The following is a 23,183-nucleotide window of genomic DNA, read 5'->3' on the forward strand; positions in this document are numbered from 1 at the left end:
TAGCTCCTGAGCAGGAACTGTGGCCAGCAATGAGCACAGTGTTTCTGAAGATGATCTGAAACTTCACAACAGTCCCTGCAGGTAAACGATCTGCTCCATTTCCAGATGAGGAAGCCACCTCTGACGATCGACAAGGTTTGGAGAGGTCACACACCAAACCAGCTGAAGAGCTGGGATTCCAACTCAGATTTGTCTGACTCTAGAGCCAATGCTAGAATCTTCCTTGTGACTCAATAGACATGAAATATGGTGGTAAAAGAAAAAGAGGTAAAAAGTCACATCCCCCAAACTGACATGTTCCATATGAGAGGCAGCCCCTCAGGAGTTAGAAGGCCAATGCCAGAACCCTGGTGTTACCACCTGCCAGCTGGGGGATGGGGAATTCATTTAACCCTAGTGAACCTTTTTCCTTTCTATAAAGCAAAGATCATACTTTACTACTGATCTCACAAATTCTTGGGAACAGAAATGAGTCAAGGCTTAATGAGATTGTGGAAAAAAAAAAAAAAACAGAAACCAAAAAACAAAAAAACGAATCCTGCAGAAAGAAACTAGACCAGAGTCTTACTTCATTAGTCAGATGCCAAATTCTCTGAAAAGAAATCACATTTGGCCTTCTCATTACTATTGGGCTATGATGCATGAAGAAGAGGTGCCATGAAATGATTAATAAAAAATGTTGATTTTTCTCCTATCAGTTTCCCAGAGTGTTTTCCATAGAACTGGAATTCCCAGGTATGTTTATAGGCACAAAATAAAAGGAGAAAAACAAAAACCAGGAACCTTTGGCCCAAAGAGTTTAAAAAAAAAAAAAAAAAACCTAGTGGAGGAGGAGCAAGATGGTGGAGGAGTAGGAGACCTAAATTTCCTCTGGTCTCAGGAATTCAGCTGGATAGGGATCAAACCCTGAACACCTACGAACTCAACAGGAGATTGAAGAAAAGAATAGCAACAACTCTCTGAACAGAAAAGCAACCACTTTCTGGAAGGTAGGACGTGCGGAGAGGTGAATCCGAGGCGATATTCAGGAGGACAGACAGCAGGGGAGAGGCCTCCATCGGCCACTTCTGGCAAGTGATAGAGCCGCGGGGCACAAACTCGGAACTTTTAAAAGTCTGCTCCGCTGAGGGACGTCGCTCCAGTGGCTAAGTGGGGGGTGGAACCCTCGTGGGACAGTGTGGTCTCAGGACCCTCGGGGTCACAGAAAGACCGGGGGTGCCTGAGTGAGGCAGAGCTCCCAGGTATTGGAGCAGGGAAGCTGGCTGCAGAGACGGAGCCAAGGAGCGGGCTCTCAGCTCGGGGTTGCCATAAACCGTGATCCGTGGCACAGTCGGGCCACTGCTCCTCCAGCAGGTACCCAACAAGCGGCAGATCCGGGGAGACTCCCCTTCCTCCCCTGGGAGGAGCCACATGGGAGCACACCACAGGGATCTGCTGGGTTTGGAGACTCCACCCGGGGTCGGGTGCCAGAGATAGAAATGCTAGGTCACAGGTCTGGTGAGCGCGGAGTGCGGCCGGAGACCAGGGAGCCGGGAGTGACTGACTGCTTTTCTCTTGGGGCGCACTGAGGAGTGGGGCCCCGAGTTCTCGGCTCCTCTGGGGCGGAGATTGGGAGGCCGCCATTCTCACTCTCGTCCTCCAAAGCTGTAGGGAAAGCTTGCAGGGAACAAAAGCTCCCGAGAGCAAACCGGAGCAGATTACTTAGCCTGGACTGGCAAGGGTGGGGCAATTCTGCTTCCGGCAAAGACATTTGGGAACCATGGCAACAGGCCCCTCCCCCAGAAGATCAGCGAGAACAGCCAGCCAAGACCAAGTTTACCGATCAATGAGAACGGCAGAACTCCAGTGCTAGGAGAATACTGAACATAGAATTCATGGCTTTTTCCCCCTGATTCTTTAGTCTTTCAAAGTTAATTTTTAAAATTTTCTTTTCTTTTTTTTTTTGAATTTTTCTTTTTGCCTTTTTCAACCAACATCTTATCAATCCCTTTTTTAAAAATCTTTTTTATTTTTCATTTTTAGAGTCATATTCTATTGCTTCATAGTAGTTAACCTTATTTTTGGTATATATATATAAGTACTCTATTTAAAATTTTGGGATACAGTTTCTTCTAACAGAACAAAATATACCCTAATCTCTAGTGTATGGCTTTGTTCTAGTCTCCTGCCTGATCACATTCTCTCCCTTTTTTTTTTAAATCCTCTTCTTTCTTTTTTCAACCAACTTCTTATCAGTTCCTTTTATAAAATCTTTGATAATTTTCATCTTTACAGTCATATTCCATCCCTTCATTGTATTTACCTTTACTTTTGTACATATATAAGTTTTTCTTCCTTTAAAATTTTGGGAGGCACTTTCTTCTAACAGACCAAAATACACCCAAAATCTAGTGTGTGGCACTGATCTATGCACCAGCCTGATCATATTTGATCATATTTTTTTTATCTTTTTTTTTTCTTTTCCTTTCTTTTCCCCTGGTTTCAGGTCTCTTTGGGTTTGTTTAGTGTATATTTTTCTGGGGTCATTGTTACCCTATTAGCATTTTGTTATTCATCTATACTCCTCTGGACAAAATGACAAGATGGAAAAAATCACCTCAAAAAAAAAAGAACGAGAGGCAGTACCAACTGCCAGGGATCTAATCAATATGGACATTAGTAAGATGTCAGAACTAGAGTTCAGAATGACGATTATAAAGATACTAGCTGGGCTAGAAAAAAAGCATGGAAGATATTAGAGAAACCCTTTCTGGAGAAATAAAAGAACTAAAATCTAACCAAGTTGAAATCAAAAAGGCTATTAATGAGGTGCAATCAAAAATGGAGGCTCTAACTGCTAGGATAAATGAGGCAGAAGAGAAAATTAGTGATACAGAAGACCAAATTATGGAGAATAAAGAAGCTGAGAAAAGAGAGATAAACAACTGCTGGATCACAAGGGGAGAATTTGAGAGATAAGTGATACCATAAGACAAAACAGTATTAGAATAATTGGGATCCCAGAAGAAGAAAGAGAGAGAGAAGCAGAAGGTATATTGGAGCAAATTATAGCGGAGAACTTCCCTAATTTGGGGAAGGAAACAGGCATCAAAATCCAGGAGGCACAGAGAACCCCCCTCAAAATCAATAAAAATAGGTCAACACCCCGACATCTAATAGTAAAACTTATGTGTCTCAGAGACAAAGAGAAAATCCTGAAAGCAGCTCGGGAGAAGAGATCTGTAACCTACAATGGTAGAAACATTAGATTGGCAACAGACCTATCCACAGAGACCTGGCAGGCCAGAAGGGACTGGCATGATATATTCAGAGCACTAAACGAGAAAAATATGCAGCCAAGAATACTATATCCAACTAGGCTGTCACTGAAAATAGAAGGAGAGATAAAAAGCTTCCAGGACAAACAAAAATTAAAGGAATTTGCAAACACAAAACCAGCCCTACAAGAAATATTGAAAGGGGTCCTCTAAGCAAAGAGAGAGCCTAAAAGCAACATAGACCAGAAAGGAACACAGACAATATACGGTAACAGTCACCTTACAGGCAATACAATGGCACTAAATTCATATCTTTCAATAGTTACCCTGAATGTAACTATGGGCTAAATGCCCCAATCAAAAGACACAGGCTATCAGATTGGATTAAAAAACAAGACCCATCCATATGCTGTCTGCAAGAGACTCATTTTAGACCCAAAGACACCTCCAGATTGAGAGTGAGGAGGTGGAAAACCATTTACCATGCTAATGGACACCAAAAGAAAGCTGGGGTGGCAATCCTTAGACAAATTAGATTTTAAACCAAAGGCTATAATAAGAGATGAGGAAGGACACTATATCCTACTTAAAGTGTCTATCCAACAAGAAGATCTAACAATTGTAAATATCTATGCCCCTAACATGGGAGCAGCCAATTATATAAGCCAATTAATAACAAAAGCAAAGAAACACATTGACAACAATACAATAATACTAGGGGACTTTAACACCCCCCCTCACCGAAATGGACAGATCATCTAAGCAAAAGATCAACAAGGAAATAAAGACTTTAAATGACACACTAGACCAAATGGACTTCACAGACATATTCAGAACATTCCATCTCAAAGCAACAGAATACACATTCTTCTCTAGTGCCTATGGAACATTCTCCAGAATAGATCACATCTTAGGTCACAAATCAAGTTTCAACTGGTACCAAAAGATTGGGATCATTCCCTGCCTATTTTCAGACCACAATGCTTTGAAACTAGAACTCAATCACAAGAGGAAAGTCGGAAAGAACTCAAATACATGGAGGCTAAAGAGCATCCTACTAAAGAATGAATGGGTCAACCAGGAAATTAAAGAAGAATTAAAAAAATTCATGGAAACAAATGAAAATGAAAACACAACTGTTCAAAATCTTTGGAATGAAGCAAAGGCAGTCCTATGAGGAAAGTGTATAGCAATACAAGCCTTTCTCAAGAAACAAGAAAGGTCTCAAATACACAACCTAACCCTACACCTAAAGGAGCTGGAGAAAGAACAGCAAATAAAGCCTAAACCCAGCAGGAGAAGAGAAATAATAAAGATCAGAGCAGAAATCAATGAAATAGAAACCAAAAGAACAGTAGAACAGATCAACGAAACTAGGAGCTGGTTCTTTGAAAGAATTAACAAGATTGATAAACCCCTGGCCAGACTTATCACAAAGAAAAGAGAACTGACCCAAACAAATAAAATCATGAATGAAAGAAGAGAGATCACAACCAACACCAAAGAAATACAAACAATTATAAGAACATATTATGAGCAACTCTATGCCCTCAAATTAGATAACCTGGAAGAAATGGATGCATTCCTAGAGATGTATCAACTACCAAAACTGAACCAGGAAGAAATAGAAAACCTGAACAAACCTATAACCACTAAGGAAATTGAAGCAGTCATCAAAAATCTCCCAACAAACAAGAGCCCAGGGCCAGATGGCTTTCCAGGGGAATCCTACCAAACATTTAAAGAAGAATTAATACCTATTCTTCTGAAACTGTTCCAAAAAATAGAAAGGAAGGAAAACTTCCAAACTCATTTTATGAGGCCACCATTATCTTGATCCTTAAACCAGACAAAGACCCCATCAAAAAGGAGAATTACAGACCAATATCTCTGATGAACATGGATGCAAAAATTCTCACCAAAATACTAGCCAATAGGATCCAAGAGTACATTAAAAGGATTATTCACCATGACCAAGTGGGCTTTATCCTTGGGCTGCAAGGTTGGTTCAACATCCACAAATCAATCAATGTGATACAATACATTAACAAAAGGAAGAACAAGAACCATATGATCCTCTCAATAGATGCAGAAAAAGCATTTGACAAAGTACAGCATCCTTTCTTGATCAAAACTCTTCAGAGTATAGGAATAGAGGGTATATACCTCAATATCATAAAAGCCATCTATGAAAAACCCACAGCAAGTATCATTCTCAATGGAGAAAAACTGAGAGTTTTCCCCCTAAGGTCAGGAACACAGCAGGGATGTCCACTATCACCACTGCTATTCAACATAGTATTGGAAGTCCTAGCCACAGCAATCAGACAACGAAAAGAAATCAAAGGCATCCAAATTGGCAAAGAAGAAGTCAAACTCTCACTCTTTGCAGATGATATGATACTTTATGTGGAAAACCCCAAAGACTCCACCCCAAAACTGCTAGAACTCATACAGGAATTCAGTCAAGTGGCAGAATATAAAATCAATGCACAGAAATCAGTGGCATTTCTATACACCAACAACAAGACAGAAGAAAGAGAAATTAAGGAGTCGATCCCATTTACAATTGCACCCAAAACCATAAGATACCTAGGAATAAATCTAACCAAAGAGGCAAAGGATCTGTACTCAGAAAACTATAAAATACTCAATGAAAGAAATTGAGGAAGACACAAAGAAATGGAAAAACGTTCCATGCTCATGGATTGGAAGAACAAATATTGTGAAGATGTCAATGCTACCTAGAGCAATCTACACATTCAATGCAATCCCCATCAAAATACCATCCACTTCTTTCAAAGAAATGGAACAAATAATCCTAAAACTTGTATGGAACCAGAAAAGACCCCGAATAGCCAGAGGAATGTTGAAAAAGCAAAGCAAATCTGGTGGCATCACAATTCCGGACTTCCAGCTCTATTACAAAGCTGTCATCAAGACAGATGGCACAAAACACTTAGATCAATGGAACAGAATAGAGAGACCAGAAATGGACCCTCAACTCTATGGTCAACTAATCTTTGACAAAGCAGGAAAGAACGTCCAATGTAACAAAGACAGTCTCTTCAACAAATGGTGTTGGCAAAATTGGACAGCCACATGCAGAAGAATGAAACTGGACCATTTCCTTACACCACACACAAAAATAGACTCCAAATGGTTGAAAGACCTCAATGTGAGACAGGAGTCCATCAAAATCCTAAAGGAGAACACAGGCAGCAACCTCTTCGACCTCAGCTGCAGCAACTTCTTCCTAGAAACATCGCCAAAGGCAAGGGAAGCAAGGGCAAAAATGAACTATTGGGACTTCATCAAGATAAAAAGCCTTTGCACAGCAAAGGAAACAGTCAACAAAACCAAAAGACACCCGACAGAATGGGAGAAAATATTTGCAAATGACATATCAGATAAAGGGCTAGTATTCAAAATGTATAAAGAACTTATCAAACTCAACACCCAAAGAACAAAGAATCCAATCAAGAAATGGGCAGAAGACATGAACAGACATTTTTCCAAAGAAGACTTCCAAATGGCCAACAGACACATGAAAAAGTGCTCAACAGCGCTTGGCATCAGGGAAATCCAAATCAAAACCTCAATGAGATACCACCTCACACCAGTCAGAATGGCTAAAATTAACAAGTCAGGAAACGACAGATGTTGGCGGGGATGTGGAGAAAGGGGAACCTTCCTACACTGTTGGTGGGAATGCAAGCTGGTGCAGCCACTCTGGAAAACAGTGTGGAGGTTCCTCAAAAAGGTGAAAGTAGAGCTACCATACGATCCAGCAATTGCACTACTGGATATTTACCCCAAAGATACAAATGTAGGGATCTGAGGGGGTACATGCACCCAATGTTTATAGCAGCAATGTCCACAATAGCCAAACTGGGGAAAGAGCCTAGATGCCCCTCAACAGATGAATGGGTAAAGAAGATGTGGCCCAAATATACAATGGAATAATAGTCAGCCATCAAAAGGAATGAAATCTTGCCATTTGCAATGACGTGGATGGAACTGGAGGGTATTATGCTGAGCGAAATAAGTCAATCAGAGAAAGACATGTATCATATGACTTCACTGATGTGAGTAATTCTTAATCTCAGGAAACAAACTGAGGGTTGCCGGAGTGGTGGGGTGGGTGGGAGGGATGGGGTGGCTGGGTGATAGACATTGGGGAGGGTATGTGCTATGGTGAGCGCTGTGAATTGTGTAAGACTGTTGAATCACAGATCTGTACCTCTGAAAAAATAATACATTACATGTTAAAAAAGAAGAAGAAGAGTAGGAAGGGAAAAATTAAGGGGGGGGGAATCAGAGGGAGAGAGGAACCATGAGAGACTATGGACTCTGAGAAACAAACTGAGTGGGTTCTAGAGGGGAGGGTGGTGGGGGATGGGTTAGCCTGGTGATGGGTATTAAAGAGGGCATGTATTGAATGGAGCACTGTGTGTTATACGCAAATAATGAATTATGGAACACTACATCAAAAACTAATGATGTAATTATGGTGATTAACATAATAAAATTTAAAAAAATTAAAATAAAAAAACCTAGCCAAAAATAAATTTAGATAGTTTCCTTATTTCTCTTTAAAAAGACTGCTCACAGTACTATTCTATGTGGAAAATCTGTTAGAGAGGGGTATGATATGCAGCCTCTCCAAATCTTAATTGGTTATAGATGCCTTTTTCATGGAATACTTCAAAGGACTCTGTTATATAGAATACAGGCTACAAAATGCTATTATAAAGTATCCTCCTAGCAAGATTTTGCTTAAAATTACAGGAACTCAGATATTCCTTCGAAAACTTTCATAAGAGAGGGGTAATGTTTTTGATGATCCAAAGCTACTTGTGCCAAGGACAGTGTGATTTACATACTGGAGGAAGAAAGGACCCATGAGCTGTCATGAAGGATGAGGAGGTATTTGCCAAGTGGACAAAGCTCTAGTATTTACTTGAGATCATTTAATGTGTAAAGACATCATCATCAGAGAAATTTCACAGTTACAATCAGTGGAGATTTTGTGGCCGATTCAATCTGATAAACATGTATTGCATTCCAATCACTGGAAAGAGCAGAACTCATGAAAACATGTTTACTGTCTTAGAGCAGTGCATAATCCAATGATGAGAGAGATATAAAAATTAACAAAGAAAACACATTTTATATATGCTATTAGTAGAAGTATAAGGTGCTATATAGAAGCACAGAAGAAAGAGACTAGTGAGTGAGGGGAAGGATCGGGCGACGATGGCCTCCAGTGGTGGAGGTCGATGGAATTCTATGGTCTTTCTCACTCGAGACTGGTAGCGGAAGTAGGACAGACTTGCAGAGTGACATGAATGAAGGCTGAGCGAGGGTAATCACACTTTATTACCCTTTGGATGACACATTTGTACCCCTTTACTTTTTTTTTATCAAGACTTCATGGACAGGATTAACGGGGGAAAAATAGAGAAAGGAAAAAGCCTTTTTCGTCAGTCTTTGGAATTTAAGATCAGTAAAAGGGAAGATTAGGCAGAATTGTATTAGAGTCTCTTTGCTTCAGTTTACTGGTGGGAGGGAAAAGGGTTCTGTCAATCTCATGTAATGTGCCCTGAAATTTTTAGTGTTTTATGCTTTTCAAATTAGTTTTGATTACTCAGGAAAAAATTATTGCCACCTTCCTTTGCGTGGTGTCCTGTGGGTTAGGAAGGAAACAGAGTCCTAGGGAGTTTGTACCGCATAGAACCCAGTCTCACTCTCTTGGTTACAGAGACAAAACTGGGGTTTGGAGAGAAAAGTGATTAGCCAGAGTCCTGCGTTTAGACCTAGGGAAAGGTAGGAAGACAGCCTGTGTTTCAGAGGGCTCCTTGTGACTGTTCTCTGGCCCACACCTCCTGGAGACCAGGCAGAGGAGTACGCAGGGCAGAGGGGAAATGCTCACTTGGAACGTGTCCCCATCGCCTTGTGTCTAAGCTAAACCACGAGTCCCTGGAGTCCTGCACTTCCTCCCAAATGGCCCAAAGCCTGGCTCCAGGGCCTGCAGGGTCCTGAAGGGTCCATCCTTCTGACAGTGGCCCTTGCTGTTGATGCAGGAGCTACTAGGCCTAAAGGGGGAGCTGTTTGCAGCAGGAAGGTATCTGCTTGGATGTGTGACCTAGGTGTTCACCTACCCATCTTTTTTTTTTTTTTTTAAAGATTTTATTTATTTATTTGAGAGAGAGAGAATGAGAGAGAGCACATGAGAGGGGGGAGAGTCAGAGGGAGAAGCAGACTCCCTGCAGAGCAGGGAGCCCCACGCGGGACTCGATCCAGGGACTCCAGGATCATGAACTGAGCCGAAGGCAGTTGCTTAACCAACTGAGCCACCCAGGCGCCCTCACCTACCCATCTTGAGGCCCCTTGTGGTGCTTGGAGAGAAAAAGGGAGCTGGGCTTCAGAGTGAGGGCTAGGAACTGTCCCTCCCCCACACTCTTATATTCCAAAGGAGAAAAGTTCCAGATTCGTTCCTGAATTGTCAGCGTAGGAGGACAGATTACATTTTATTTTACAGTTTGTTAGCTTGATTTATAGTAAATATTTAGACCAGCAGTTCTCAAAGTTGTTGGCCTCAGGACCCCTTTACACTCTTAAAAATTAGTGAAGACCCCCAAAGAGCTTTTTTTTTTTAATGTGGATAATATCTATTTATCACTTTAGAAATTAAAACTGAACATTTTATTTAAATGCAATATTCAATATTAAAATATTTACTTATTTAAAATAACAATTAGAAACTCATCCCTGTTAATGTAAAATTTTTTAATGAAAAATGCCATATTTTCCAAAAAAAGGGAGCGGGTAGTATTATTTTACAGTTTTACAAATCTCTTGATTGCTTGATTTAAAAGAAGGCAGCTGGATTCTCCTGTTTCAGTATTCAGTGTCTTGATGAAAGTATCTGAAAACACTATGGCCTCACATAAATACATAGTTGGATAAAAGAAGGAATATTTTAATAACCTTTTCATATAATTGTTGATATTTTTCTTTGTTTTTACACCCAAACTTGGTTAAGTGGTAACTTCCCAAAGAGTTTGTGCAGTGTAAATCTGAAGCTATATCAAGGAAATTATAGTATTTTGTTACATTAAAATCCACCAATCTTTCTTGCATTTTGAATGGTTTTTTACCCATGGATGATTTTGCTCTTTTGGAAAATAATACTTCAATGGTTGTGTGGTTCTTCCGAAAATTGACATATGTCCTTATACAATATTTAAAAAATCTATGACTATCACCAGTCATCTCATCAAAAAAGTCATGACGTATTGGAAAGTTGTTAAACCCATGGAAGACACAAGTTTTTGAAAATTTTAATTTTCAGTGGAAAGCCCCAATTTTACCTTTGGTAACAAATACTGTCAGTTGTTTTCCATGAAGGGATGGACTCATTTCATTCATTTTTGAGAAAATGTCTATCAAATGCCTATGTCTGCATTGCCGTAGTTTGGGTGTCAGTCATTTCTTTAAGTAAAATAATGTCGATGTCAGAACTGAGGCTGTGAGAAAATGCTGGGCAAATCTTCCCACACCTCAGCGGGAATCCAAGTACCAAACTGGCCTCGTGGTCATTACATTCTTCACCCACAGAAAATAAAAAGCCAGTTTCTCACTCTCTCTCTCTCTTTTTAAAGATTTTATTTATTTGAGAGGGAGAGAGAGCACAAGCAGGGGGAGGGGCAGAGGGAGAAGCAGACTCCCCACTGATCAAAGAGCCCAACGCGGGGCTGGATCCCAGGACCCTGGGATCATGACCTGAGCTGAATGCAGATGCTTAACCAACTGAGCCACCCAGGCGCCCCCAAAGCCAGTTTCTCTTAAAAGTGTTCTTGATAAAAACAGTGGACTGTAAAATTATGAATTTTCTTGAATCTTAACCCTTCCATTGATGTCTTTTAAATACCCTATGAGTAATGGAAGGCCCTCTGCTGGGGTTGCCTCGAGGAACAGCACTTGTGTGAGATGGAAGATGAACCCCAACCTTTTTTCAGGAAACATGATTTTTACCTGAAAAAAATGACTGCCGTTTGGGTTTTTTTGCCTTAAGTCATGAAAATAAATGTTAGGGGTTGTATCGGTTCTGTTGCCAATGGTTATTTACCAAAAAAAAAAAAAAAGAAGAAGAACATACACAATATAATTAAGTATATGTATTCTTACCATATATTCTGTGTATTAGTATTTGGTTTGTATGTATATATACACATTGCAACACCCTGTGAGCATCTTTATCAGATGATGCTCAGATGTCTCAGTCTCAGTTTGGTCCAAAGTGAAGTCACTGTCTGGGAGACTGGGCTCCCAGAGAGTTCCTGGAAGGGGAATGGAGGGGCGTGAAGCGACGGGGGAGAGCCGTGCCCGTAATAATCACACTTCAGAGGAGGCCATACTCTTTCATCCTTCCCAGGCCCCTTAGGATATTGGAGTGGCAGACATTTTTAAATCAAATTTGGTAGTATTCAGAACAGAAAAAAGCCCAGTGCTCCAAGCAACCCCTTGTCCAGGCAAATGCCCCAACCGAGGTACAGAGCTCTCCCCAGACCAACCTGCTGCCCTGTGTTCCTCCCCATGATCCTCCCCTGCACCCGCACTTTGTGATCAGTGTCGATTCCCCTTGCCTCTACCTTCTCTCAAATCCCTCCTTCCTGCTAAAACCTTTGTTCAGACATACATCATCTCTCCTTCCTTGTTTCCTGGGTTTGCCTCTGACTCTTTTTACACAGAGCTGATCATGTCACTCCCCAGGTTCAAATTCCACAGCAGCCTTGCAGCACCTGCAGGAAAAAGCCCACGTTCCGCAGCTGGTGTATCTGATAACTGCTTGGGCCTAGAGAAGAACTTGCTGCTCTATCCCACCTTACCTCGTGGTCTTAACTGTGTGTTTGCTGTTTTCTGAATGCACAGGCAGTTCAACGCCCTCTGCCTTCCCGTAGGATGTTCCCTGTCTGAAATACTTTTCTACTCATGTGACACATATGAAAACATCTTTTTCAGAACTCGGTGCAAGAGTCACATCCTTGTAGGCTGTGAATATTGTGACATAATAAGAAATATTTATTTGGTCTTTGCCCCTGTTTCCTGACACGGAACTCCTAAATCCCTTGGAATTTCCTAAGTGATAGGAGCATCTTTAGTTCTAATGAGGGGACTTTTGCAGGTCCCTGGATAGCTTCAGGTCACCAGAAAGACCACGCCATGATTAGAAGCATAGAATTTTCAGCCCCACCCCCCAACCTCCAGGGAGGGGGTGAGGGGATGGAGATAGTTAATAACCAATAATGCCTGTGGGCTGAAACCTCCAAAAAAAATCCTCTAAATGATGGAGTTCAGGGAGTTCCTGGGTTGGTGAATGCATCCACAAACCAGAAGGGTGTTGCATCCCAGCTCCAGGGGCACAGAAGCTCCTGTGCTCAGGATGCTTGGACCTTGCTCTCTATGTCTCTTCATCTGGCTGTTCATTTGTATCCTCAGTAATAAATTGATAATAGTAAGTAAAGCACTTTCCTGAGTTCTGTGAGATGTTCTAGCAAACTATCGAACCTGAGGAGGGTATTGTGGGGACGCTGGCTCAGAGTCATTCAGTTAGAAGTGCAGGTGGCAAGCTGGGACTCGAGGCTGGCATCTGAAGTGGGGGCAGTTTTATGGGCCTGAGCCTTTAGCCTGTGGGGTCTGTGCTAACCCTGAGGAGTTAGTGTCAGAACTGCATTGAATTGTAGGACAGCCAGTTGCTGTCTGGAGAGTTGGAGAATTGGTGGGTGTAGGATATTTGGTTGTTTTTCTGTAATCCCAGTATTAGCACATGGTAAGTACTCTGCAAAATGTTTTTAAATAAATAGCGTCAAGTACTTTTCTGACTTTTGTGGCACTACAGGCTAAAGAGAAGAAGTCAGTATATCTGAAAGACATGGAGAAGAATATGGACGACAAACTTGAATGACTTCTTAATTTTGCCAGATTTCCCTATGTGTGTACCTTTCCCTTTACGTGGGCAATTGGAGATTCCACTGTGTAGCCTGGAGTTGTGTAAGTTATGAGGAGAATGGCCTTGAGCTTGTGGTATATGTCAACAATCCACATAAATGACGAATTTGCTATTACTTTGCTTTTTAAAGCTGAGTCACTTTGCTTAGAGAAGACTTGCCATTGAGGCACTGGGCTAGGGATGGGGTCAACTTCTGTGGATTGAAGAGAATCTGAGAGGGTCAATGGGGGGGCAGGTGTACACTGAGATGGACGGGGGGAATATGCCTGATGGTCCAAACTGTTTTTGTGAAGTAAGGTGTCAGCTTTCCCTTAACAAAGTGAAGAGGTGATTTAAGGAAGAATTAATCTTTAATTTTATGGAATAAATGAGGTGGGAGTGTATTTAGGCCAGTAATGAGAGAGAAACACAAATGTTGCTAACTACCACTTACCAGGTTAGAGCATTAATGAATCAGTTCTGCATGATGATCTTAAGTGTTAGGCACAGGGAAGTCTTATTATCACAGTTTTTAGAGAGGGAAATTGAGGCTTCGAAGAAGAAGTTGACTTGTTTAAGGTCACACAACCAATTCATGGCAGCTGTAAGAAGACAGCTCAAGTTTTTACTTCAGTCCCTTTAAGTGTGCCTTACTGTTTCCTCAGTCCCGGCGCTGTGTTCTCCCACATGCCAGAGCCTGGGAGGTGCGAAACCAACTTGTAGGATGTTCCTGAGGGAGATATTTGTGTGTAGATAATAGCCTTGGGAACCAAAACAGAAAACCAACAGAACAAGACAACAGGTAAAATCTAAAGGCACCCACCTCCTGACAATGTAGCTACATCGTCTCAGATGATAAGGACAATGAGTTCTGCACCTCAGTTCCCCCGTGGGCTCTTCTTCAGGAAAAAATGCTCCATGGTGCATTTTATGTGGCTAAAAAGCCAGGCAGAGAGTCCTGCAAAGACAGAGCCACAGTTTACCTTGGCAGGCTCAGCTTTGTAAGGTGTTGCCTCAGTCCAGCTGTCTCAGACATAATTTCTTTCAATTCTTCCAAAGAACTTTACATGGTAGATTGTATTCATCCCATTTCAGATAGTGACATGAGTATGGACATGGAGATAGAGTGTCCTCTGAGCTGAGGTCCCAGCATACAGTGTTAGTCACAGCTCAGAGGGGCTTGACCTCTGTAAGGAGGGACATAGGACCCAATGAGATGTTGTGGGTTGAATTGTGTCCTTAACCCAGAACCTGTAAATGTGGCCTTATTTGGAAATGGGGTCTTCATAGATGTAATCAAGTTAAAATGAGGCCATCCTGGATTAGGGTGGTCCCTAATCTAATGTGACTGGTGTCCTTATAAGAAGAGGGCAATTTGGACACAGACACACAGGGGGAATGTCATGGGATGATGGACACAGAATCTGGAGAGATGGGTCTAAAGGCCAAGGAGCACCAAAAATTGCCAGCAAACATCAGAAGCTAGAAGAGACAAGGAAGGATTCTCCCTAGAGGCTTCCAAGGGAGAGTATGGTCCAGCTGACACTTTGATTCAGACTCTCATGCCCAGAACTGTGAGAGAGTATATTTCTGTCATTGTAAGCCCCCGAGTTTGTATTTTGTTATGGTGGCCACGTGAAACTAATAAATCGGTATATTCTTAAGAGGTTTTGTTGGATGGGAAATGGCAGCTGGTCCTTAGGCTGGGATATCATGCTTCTACTAAGTGGAAATATGGAACCAGTAGAGCAAGCTCCCTGTCACCTAGAAGACAAAATTGAAGTTCCATGAGGTCCTTTAAGATCTGGCTCCTAGCTACCTGTCCAGCTTTATTTTGCCACTCCCTTATGCTCTAGGCACACTGACCAACCCATGTTCCCCAAAAAGCCACACTCTTTCAAACCCCAAGACAACTCACACTGTCCGCTCTTCTCAGAATGCCCACTTCTCCACTTGTCTCCCTGGTGAGGGCCTCCCTATGTTGTCGAAAACCGACCTGCATGCTTCGGAGCCAAAATATAACTGAGGGAGTTTGGGAGACAGAGGAACAATAGCTTTATTGCTTTATTAGGCAAAGGAAGCTGCAGTAGGCTATGGCTTACAAAAAACAGCAAGTCTGCCTGGAGGAAGGTGCTAGGGGTTTTCAAAGGGAAATACAGGATCTAGCTGGTTTTGACAGGAATCATCTACTTGCTTCCAACCTTTGTCTTGTCTTCAGGGTGGTACTGGGTTCCTGAAACAAAAGGCTAAGAAGGGAGGAGGGGAGGTTTGCCAAAGAGAGGGAAAAGGTTACCTTCGAAATCAAGCTTCCCTGAAGCATTAGTGCAGACATTTTGATTTTTGTTCAACTTTATGCTTTTAAGTGATTTCACCTACTCTGTATGTCCAGCTCAAGCTGATCACCACCTCTGCGAAGGCAGTTTCCCCTGACTTCCTACACAGATACTGCCCATGTGTCCCCCTGACAAATTATCATAGCAGTTGTAACATTTCTTATTGTTCTAGTTAACAATTAACTTTTGTGTTAACACCTTCAAAGGACTCTCGTGAAAGGCAGATGATCAGAGTCTTCCCAGAAGTGGGCTTGTGCTCTAGACTTTCCCACCTGAGTGAAGGTTGGGTAGAAGTCAGTGAACTGATTTCTACAGGTAAAAGATACAATATTACCCAGCTCCTGAGAATCCATACAGCTTCTCTAACTCAGGACCCTCAACCAGGGCACGACTGATACCGGACAGGATAGTTCTTTGTTGTAGGGGTTATTTATGTGCATTGCTCCTCTGGTCTCCACCCACTAGATGCCAGTAGTATTCCCCCACTGAAAATGGCCCCAGACATTACCACACATCCCCTGGAGGGCAAAATCACTCTGATTGAGAGTCGCTGATATGAATGATAGAGACAGTGGTTAAAAAGCCAGACAGTAGACTGAAAGCAGGGCAGAGGATGAGCTATTGACCCTTCCACATTTTAATACGGAAACCATCCTTAAGTAAGGCCATGTGGGCTCATCCAGCCCTGAGTTTCTAGCCCAGCTCGGCTGCTTAATAGCTGTGTGATTCTGGGATGTGTTGTTTGCCTCTATGCGTCCTGATTTCTCATCTGGGTTATTGACAGGATGGACCAACTGAGAAAATATCTGAAGTGCCTGACTAAGGCCCTGCACATAGTGGGTTCTCAATAAAAGTCATTTCCTTTCATCTTGCCCATTACATTGGGCATGGATACAAGAGGAATCCCAGAGAACTTGATGCTCTGTCCCTGGCAACATTCACCTGCGATGAATAAGCAACTCAAGGCGAGAGTTCTCTATTTGCACGGCAGAGAAGGGGGTAGGTTGAGGATGGTAGTGGTGATGCTTGGTTGGGCAGGTAGGGATGCCAGGCATTAGAAACAGAAGCAAAAGCTGTTTGGGGAGCCTTGAGAAATGACAATCTGAGTCACAGGGAATTAGAAGCAGCAACATGGAGAGGCACTTAAATTTAATTTACAGGGAGAAAAGCAAGGCACAGATGAACATTGCTCCCATGACATGCACTCGTGACCCTCTGACAAGTCCAATCTGAGGTTGTGTGTGTAACCTGTGGTCCCACATATAGCTTCTTTTGTTCCATTTGCACTTGAGTGGGAGCATGCCATATGGTGCCACTTGCGAAAGGAGTTTTGGGGGCAGGTGCTAATCCAAGGTACTGCCCCCATCACACCCACACACTACATACACACGCATGTGCATGCATGCACACACACAGTCTCCCTCCCCTGGGCAGAATTGCTATATTAGGTGGGACCTGTGAGCCCAAGGCACAACAATAAAACAGTAATCATTGGAAAATGAATGCATGAAACAATGCAGACACACTGCTCTACTTACCTAATTACTCTGCTCTTGAGATATTTTTGTTTAAAGCCACTGAGATAAGAGTACCATTGCCATAGCAACCTCCTTTTGGATGGTGTTCGGCATCTCCAAGCAGATTAAATCGCCCACAGTTCCCATCAGCAGTGCTCTAGTGGCATCATTTCTAATAGCCTGGTGCATTTTCCCACTTGATTTTTATAAAGTAGAATGGAAACTGGATACCCACTGGCAAAAAGGCCCAGCCATTTCTATGTGGGTCTCTAACGAGACTTCAAAGAGACCTCACTTCAGAGAACAGCTGTGAGCTATCAAGGGAAGCACGGGGATTGGAGTCAGAAGATCTGGACTCCAACCTGACTGGTAATTACTTATTAGCAATTACTTAACTAATTATTAATCTTCAATAATTCCCTAACTTGGGCTCTCTGGACTGTATTTTTTTCCTCATCTGCAAAAAGACTTAAAATTGTTTTTCTTCCCCTCATGCCACCCCCAGACCAGAGCTTGCTCTGAAGGCTACAAAAGAAGGTGCATATGACAGCACATGCTGGGTCAGGAGGAAGGACATGGATTTTCTGGGATTTGAGCCAGTTTTCAGAACCTCCAAGACATGACCCATGCATGTTTCCTGATTTCTTGCAGATCTCTAAATATCTCTCACATTGTGTTGGTGTAAGCTTTATAAAAACCATTCCTTCCTTTCCTGATTTTTAACCAGAGAGACTTCTGATCTAGAGAGTAAAATTTCATAGAGAATGAGAATAATCCCCAGGGTGCTTTCTTGGATGGATAATCAAATAGAAATGAACTTCCTTTTCAAAGACTTCCAACAGCAAACTCATCTCCATTTTCTCCAAGGGGGGAGAAATAAGACACATTTCCTTGATTGAAATGTGGAATCAGGGGTGCCTGGGTGGCTCAGTCGGCTAAGTGTCTGCCTTCAGCTCAGGTCATGATCTCAGGGTCCTGGGATCAAGCCCCGAGTCAGGCTCCTTGCTCAGCGGGGAGTCTGCTTCTCCCTCTCCCTCTGCCCCTCCTCCCCGCTTGTGTTTTTTCTCTCAAACAAATAAGTAAATAAAATCTTTAAAAAATGTGAAATCACCTTGGAAACTGAGAAAACGTTGTGAATATGTACGAGGACACTGTGCAGGCAGGTTTTGTCTCCATAGGTTTAAAGGGGCCAGAATATAGTGGCTGCCCAATAAACGCCCATTCTGTAAATGGATGGCAGTGGCTGGGGGCAGAGGTAGTGAGACAGGTGTCAGTTATCCAAGAGGAATGCAGTGCCCGAACACAAGCAGAGCCTGCTAAAAAGAGAGAACAAGAGAAAACTCCTCCCCTGTCAGCACGTTTTCCTTCCTTCCCACCTTTTAACCAGCATGACAGATCAGAAAGACAAGGAGCAAAAATAATAAACATAAAACTGAAATGAATAACCTCCACCTCTAGTTTTGGGTAAGATACTAATTTGGCAGCTGAAATCATGATAGGATTTAAAATCAAAACTCACCATAGCACCACCGTTCGAGATGCAACATTTGAGGTTATCAGAGCACACCCTGAATGGGCCGTACCCCCTCCCCTGCCCCCATATCATTATTTGTGTGTGTCTATTTTTAAAGCTAGGACCCTTCTTCTTTGTCTTTTCATCAGCCACAACACTTAGCCCTGTACTTTTGACTTAGAGTTAGGCCAAAAATGTAGCTAATAACAATCATGGCCTCATTTTCCAATTACCTGAAATGTAAAATGAAAAACATCTTCGCTTCAAGACTTATTACCAAAAATCTTTCTAAAGTGCATTAGTCCACTCTCTGCCTTAAGGGGGAAAAGTGTGATGAGCATAATTGGATCTCTGGTGACTCAGTGGCTCATAGGAGCATGAACATTAATTCCCATTTATCAGTGGGGTTCTCAGGAGATGGGGGTTAAGGCCTAGAGACCGAGGTTGGGCCAACTGTGTGCCCCTTTCAGATCCCAGTCTGGAAGCTTTGAAAAATAGAATTTTAATGTAAATATTCCTCCCACCCCCCACCCATAACTTGACTTTTCTTCCTAAAAATTGAATACTGTTTCAACAGTACAACAGAAAATTAAGGTGTGTAGAGTTCATCAAATCTAAGTTTTATTTGCCCCCTTTCCCCTCTAATTCAACAAGTACGGTCATTTCTCTTGTATCCAATTAATGCAAGCCTCACACCTCACACTGTCAAACCTATTGAGAGCTTGTAGGACAGGTCCACATAGTAGACCCTGAGACATAGTGTCAGTTTTCTCTGTTCATCCTATACTTACGCAGCTTCCAATCATTGTCCTAGAACACAGGTCTCTGTGCTGCTCACTCTATTTTCCTGGGACAAGGGCAACACTTTTTAACAGGTGAGTCAGCCCTCCTTCCCCTCCCCCAAATCCAACCCTTTGAAAAGAGTCGTGGCCACTGTTGTGCTCAGGCTTCCGGGAGACAAAACCAGATGCCAAGTACTTCTTGTAAATGGGATAGAGGAAGGGTCTGAAGCTGCTGAAGATGACAGACAATAGGACAGAAGAGGAAGGGGGAATTTATAAGTGCAGCACTGGCTATGAATTGGCAATGTGTAAGATTGGAATCAATTTTCGATTATTTTTATTTTTTATTTTTTTTAGTGAGAGAGAAAGGGAGCTCAAGCATGGGGAGGGGCAGAGGGAGAGAGAATCTTAAGCAGGGTCCACACCCAGGACAGAACCTGACATAGGGCTTGATCTCACGACCCTGAGATCATGACCTGAGCCAAAATCAAAAGTTGGATGCTTAGCTGAATGAAGCACTCAGCTGCCCCCAATTTTCAATAATTTTTGCTTGATGTTCTGCAGATGTTTGTATGTGGCACCACGAGGGATCCTGGGATTAGCTCAAGTTGTCTTCTATTTCTTGAAATCCTAGTCATAATTTCAAGGCTTACTGGATGACACATCTTCTATAAAACCCTTCCTGTTTTTTTTTCTAAGTTGGTACGATCCCAATCTCTCTCTTCTCCTCTGAAACTCCTTGGCATTTTGTAACTCTTTAGTGACACTCATCTGACATGATTTTGTATTCTGTTAACTTCACTTTTAATTTCTTCCTGTTAGAAGACTGTAATGTGCCTGAGAACAGATTGCAATTTTCTCATCTGTATAGTCTGTGCTATGAAACCATCGAATTGAATGTGGTTAAAATGAACAAAGGTAAATCCCAATGTTATGAATGTCCTGTGGAGTCTCCCAAGCCAGTCTCGCCTTCCATTTTCAGTAAATACCTCCATCCATCCAACTGCCCAAGTTTCTCCTCTCATCTCCTAAATCCAATAGATCAAAAATTTTAATTCATTTGACCTCCAAAATATTCCTTTGATGCAATTACTTCCCCCATCTTCTCCTTCTCACTCTTGCCCGGGGTCAGTCAACTTTTTCTGTAAAGAGCCAGGCAGTAAGTATTTTAGGCTTCCAGAAGCATACACAGGCTCTATTGCATGTTCCTCTTCCTTTTGGTTGTTGTTTTTACAACCCTTTAAAAAATGAAAAAAACAGGGGCGCCTGGGTGGCTCAGTCAGTTAAGCGTCTGCCTTCGGCTCAGGTCATGATCCTGGAGTCCCGAGATCGAGTCCTGCATTGGGCTCCCTGCTCAGCGGGGAGTCTGCTTCTCCCTCTGCCCCTCACCCTGCTCCTCTTCTCTCTCTCTCTCTCAAATAAATGAATAAAATCTTTTAAAAAATGAAAAAAAATTCTCTGTTCTTGGGTCCTGCAGAAACCAGCTGTTGGCTGTGGCTCATAGACCCCCTGCCCTCGCCAGAGCCACCCTAACTCCTCACTTCTAGTGTACTCTGCCATTCATGCTCCAGAATAATGTTTTAAAGGATGCACATCTGACTCTTTCCCCCTCCCTGCTTAAAGTCTTACAATGGCGTCTTTGCTTTTCTCGGGGAATATTGAAATCCCTTGGCATGGCCAACCAGACTGTCCTTAGCTGGCTTCTTCCTCCATCTCTCACCACATTACTTGCTCCCTTCCTTGACTCTGACATTCTCACTCTTGCTTCCAGCCTTGGAAGGTGATATTTCTTCTACTTGGAACATCCTTCCCCTCCTATCCCTTTGCCTGTTTACCTTGACTATTCTTTCAAACCTCAACAAAACTGTCATATCATTAGTTAGGTTCTCTTTATTATATGTCCCACTGAGTCCTTGTCTTACCTGGAATCCCCCAGGAGCAGATGCTGGATGAGGATTCATGTGCAAGTGCTCACAGGAAGAACTATGAAGACGTTGGGAGTCAGGGGGAGGCCCAGTGTGTTTGTCCCGATCCTCTGAGGAGCAGATACCAAGATGGGATTAAGCATTTGAGAGTTTTATTAGGGAAATGCCTATAAGAGGAAATGGGTAAGGGGAGTCAGGATGGGATGGGAGGGTCATAGGGCTGGGAGGCAGGTCTGACCCTAAGTGAGGAAGAAAAGGAAGGGGAGTTGGAGGGAGACAGCCCTAGACTCAGTGTAAGGAAAATTCGCTGAGACTGTCAAATAGACCTTGAGCCAAAGTCACCTGTCTGAGGAGTCCTGTGTCTCCCACTCTTGAGTTCCTTCATACTCATTGGCTAGGAGCAGCGTCGGGGGGGGGGGGCTCAGTACAAACCCAATAATGAATTTCAGAGGCAGTCGCTGGGGCCATCTGTCAATTATGCTCCTTGTAGTTGGATGTCTGTGGGGGGCATTCCACTGGCCGGAACACCTAGCAAAGGTACAACTGCATCAAAGGCCCAGCCTCAGGGGAACTCTGTAGTATGAATTATGGCTCTGGCTTTGTTTCCCTGGAAAAGCAAGTGAGCATGGCTTTCACAGTCTACTGCCAATCACTGGGAGAAGGCACTTAAACTCCTAGGCAACTCCCCCTTTTTGAGCTTGCTGCCGAAGTTGCTCCAGTATCTTGAAGATGGTCCTCCAAAGGGAGAGTCAGGTGTGGGCGAATAGAAGTGAAGGCATCAGAAGCTGGGGGGAGAAGCTCACAGAAACAGTAAAAGGGATTCAGGAGAATCTTGTCAGACCACCAAGAGGGTCTGCTACAACCCTGTTCTTTTCTTTTTTTCCTCAGTACCCTCATAATGATGTGATACTTCATGTCTGCATTTTGTACTGGATTATAATTTCTGTGAGATCAGCAATTATATCTGCCTCATTCCCCGGGTCCAGCATAGCGCCCAGAACATAGTAGAAGCTAATTAACTATTTGCCGAATTCTCCATAAAAATGACCAGAAATCTGCTCTGCTTATATGAACCAAATCCAAATGATTTTGCCATTAATAGGAAGATGAGTACATTTAAAGAGACATATATGAGCAAAGTCACCCTCGGCCTGATCTATGTGCCCATAATCCTTGTGCAATCCAGGCTCCGTAGGCCTTTCTGTTCCCGAGCGCTGGTAATGGTATTTAGAGCCTGGGTAATGCAGCTGAAGATTTATTCCATTTACTGCATTCTCACTGCTTCCAGCAGCCTCTTAAGGCAATCAACAATAATGGAAGCTGTCACTTCCTGTATTTCCATCTGTGGCCACAGTTGTGGATTCTCCACTTGTTATACCCTAAAGGAACTGACCTAAAGAAATCACTGATCCCATTTGTTTTCTCCCCTTTGAGTATTCCCGGCTGGTGGGTCGTTTCGAGTGGCTAGAGCAGAGCTGCTCCTATAGGAGCCGCTTTATTCCCTCTGGTAGTTTCTTTCTGATGGCGTGAAAGAGAAACTGGACTTACATGTCAAATGACTTCCTTTCAACTGCCTCTTCTGTCACCCGCTCGTTGTGTGATTTTGGATGAGTCATTTAACTTCCTCGTGGTAGACCTTGTCAGAAATATCTGCTGCCCCTTCTAGGGGACAGATTATGCTTGTCTGCCCCTTGGACATCAAGCTTGGTTATGTGATTGGCTTTGACCAATGACATATAAACAGAACTAATGTATATCACTCTTAAGAAAAAGCTTTCATTGAATACCGGCAATATTCCAGACAGAGCTCTTGTCTCAGAGTTCAGACAACAGCAACACAGCCTAAAAGGACACATGGAATG

At 42.7% G+C, this 23,183-nt stretch overlaps 2 long non-coding RNA genes across 2 annotated transcripts; both read right to left on the minus strand.

Moving 5' to 3' along the window:
• Positions 1–13,861: 13,861 nt before the first annotated feature.
• Positions 13,862–14,380, minus strand: LOC135364633 (uncharacterized). Its single transcript, XR_010412073.1, has 2 exons — positions 14,075–14,380; positions 13,862–13,981 (listed from the first exon to the last, which is right to left on the minus strand). It is a non-coding gene; the product is annotated as an uncharacterized LOC135364633 (long non-coding RNA).
• Positions 14,381–18,220: 3,840 nt separating this feature from the next.
• LOC135364634 (uncharacterized) lies at positions 18,221–21,906 on the minus strand. The gene is made up of 3 exons (XR_010412074.1): positions 21,664–21,906; positions 21,319–21,431; positions 18,221–18,344 (listed from the first exon to the last, which is right to left on the minus strand). It is a non-coding gene; the product is annotated as an uncharacterized LOC135364634 (long non-coding RNA).
• Between the last annotated feature and the right edge of the window lie 1,277 nt (positions 21,907–23,183).

Source organism: Mirounga angustirostris, unplaced genomic scaffold (assembly GCF_029215605.1).
Source record: "Mirounga angustirostris isolate CCGP_5_RB_7025 unplaced genomic scaffold, mMirAng1.0.hap1 SCAF_6, whole genome shotgun sequence".
Classification (NCBI taxonomy): Eukaryota; Metazoa; Chordata; class Mammalia; order Carnivora; family Phocidae; genus Mirounga; species Mirounga angustirostris.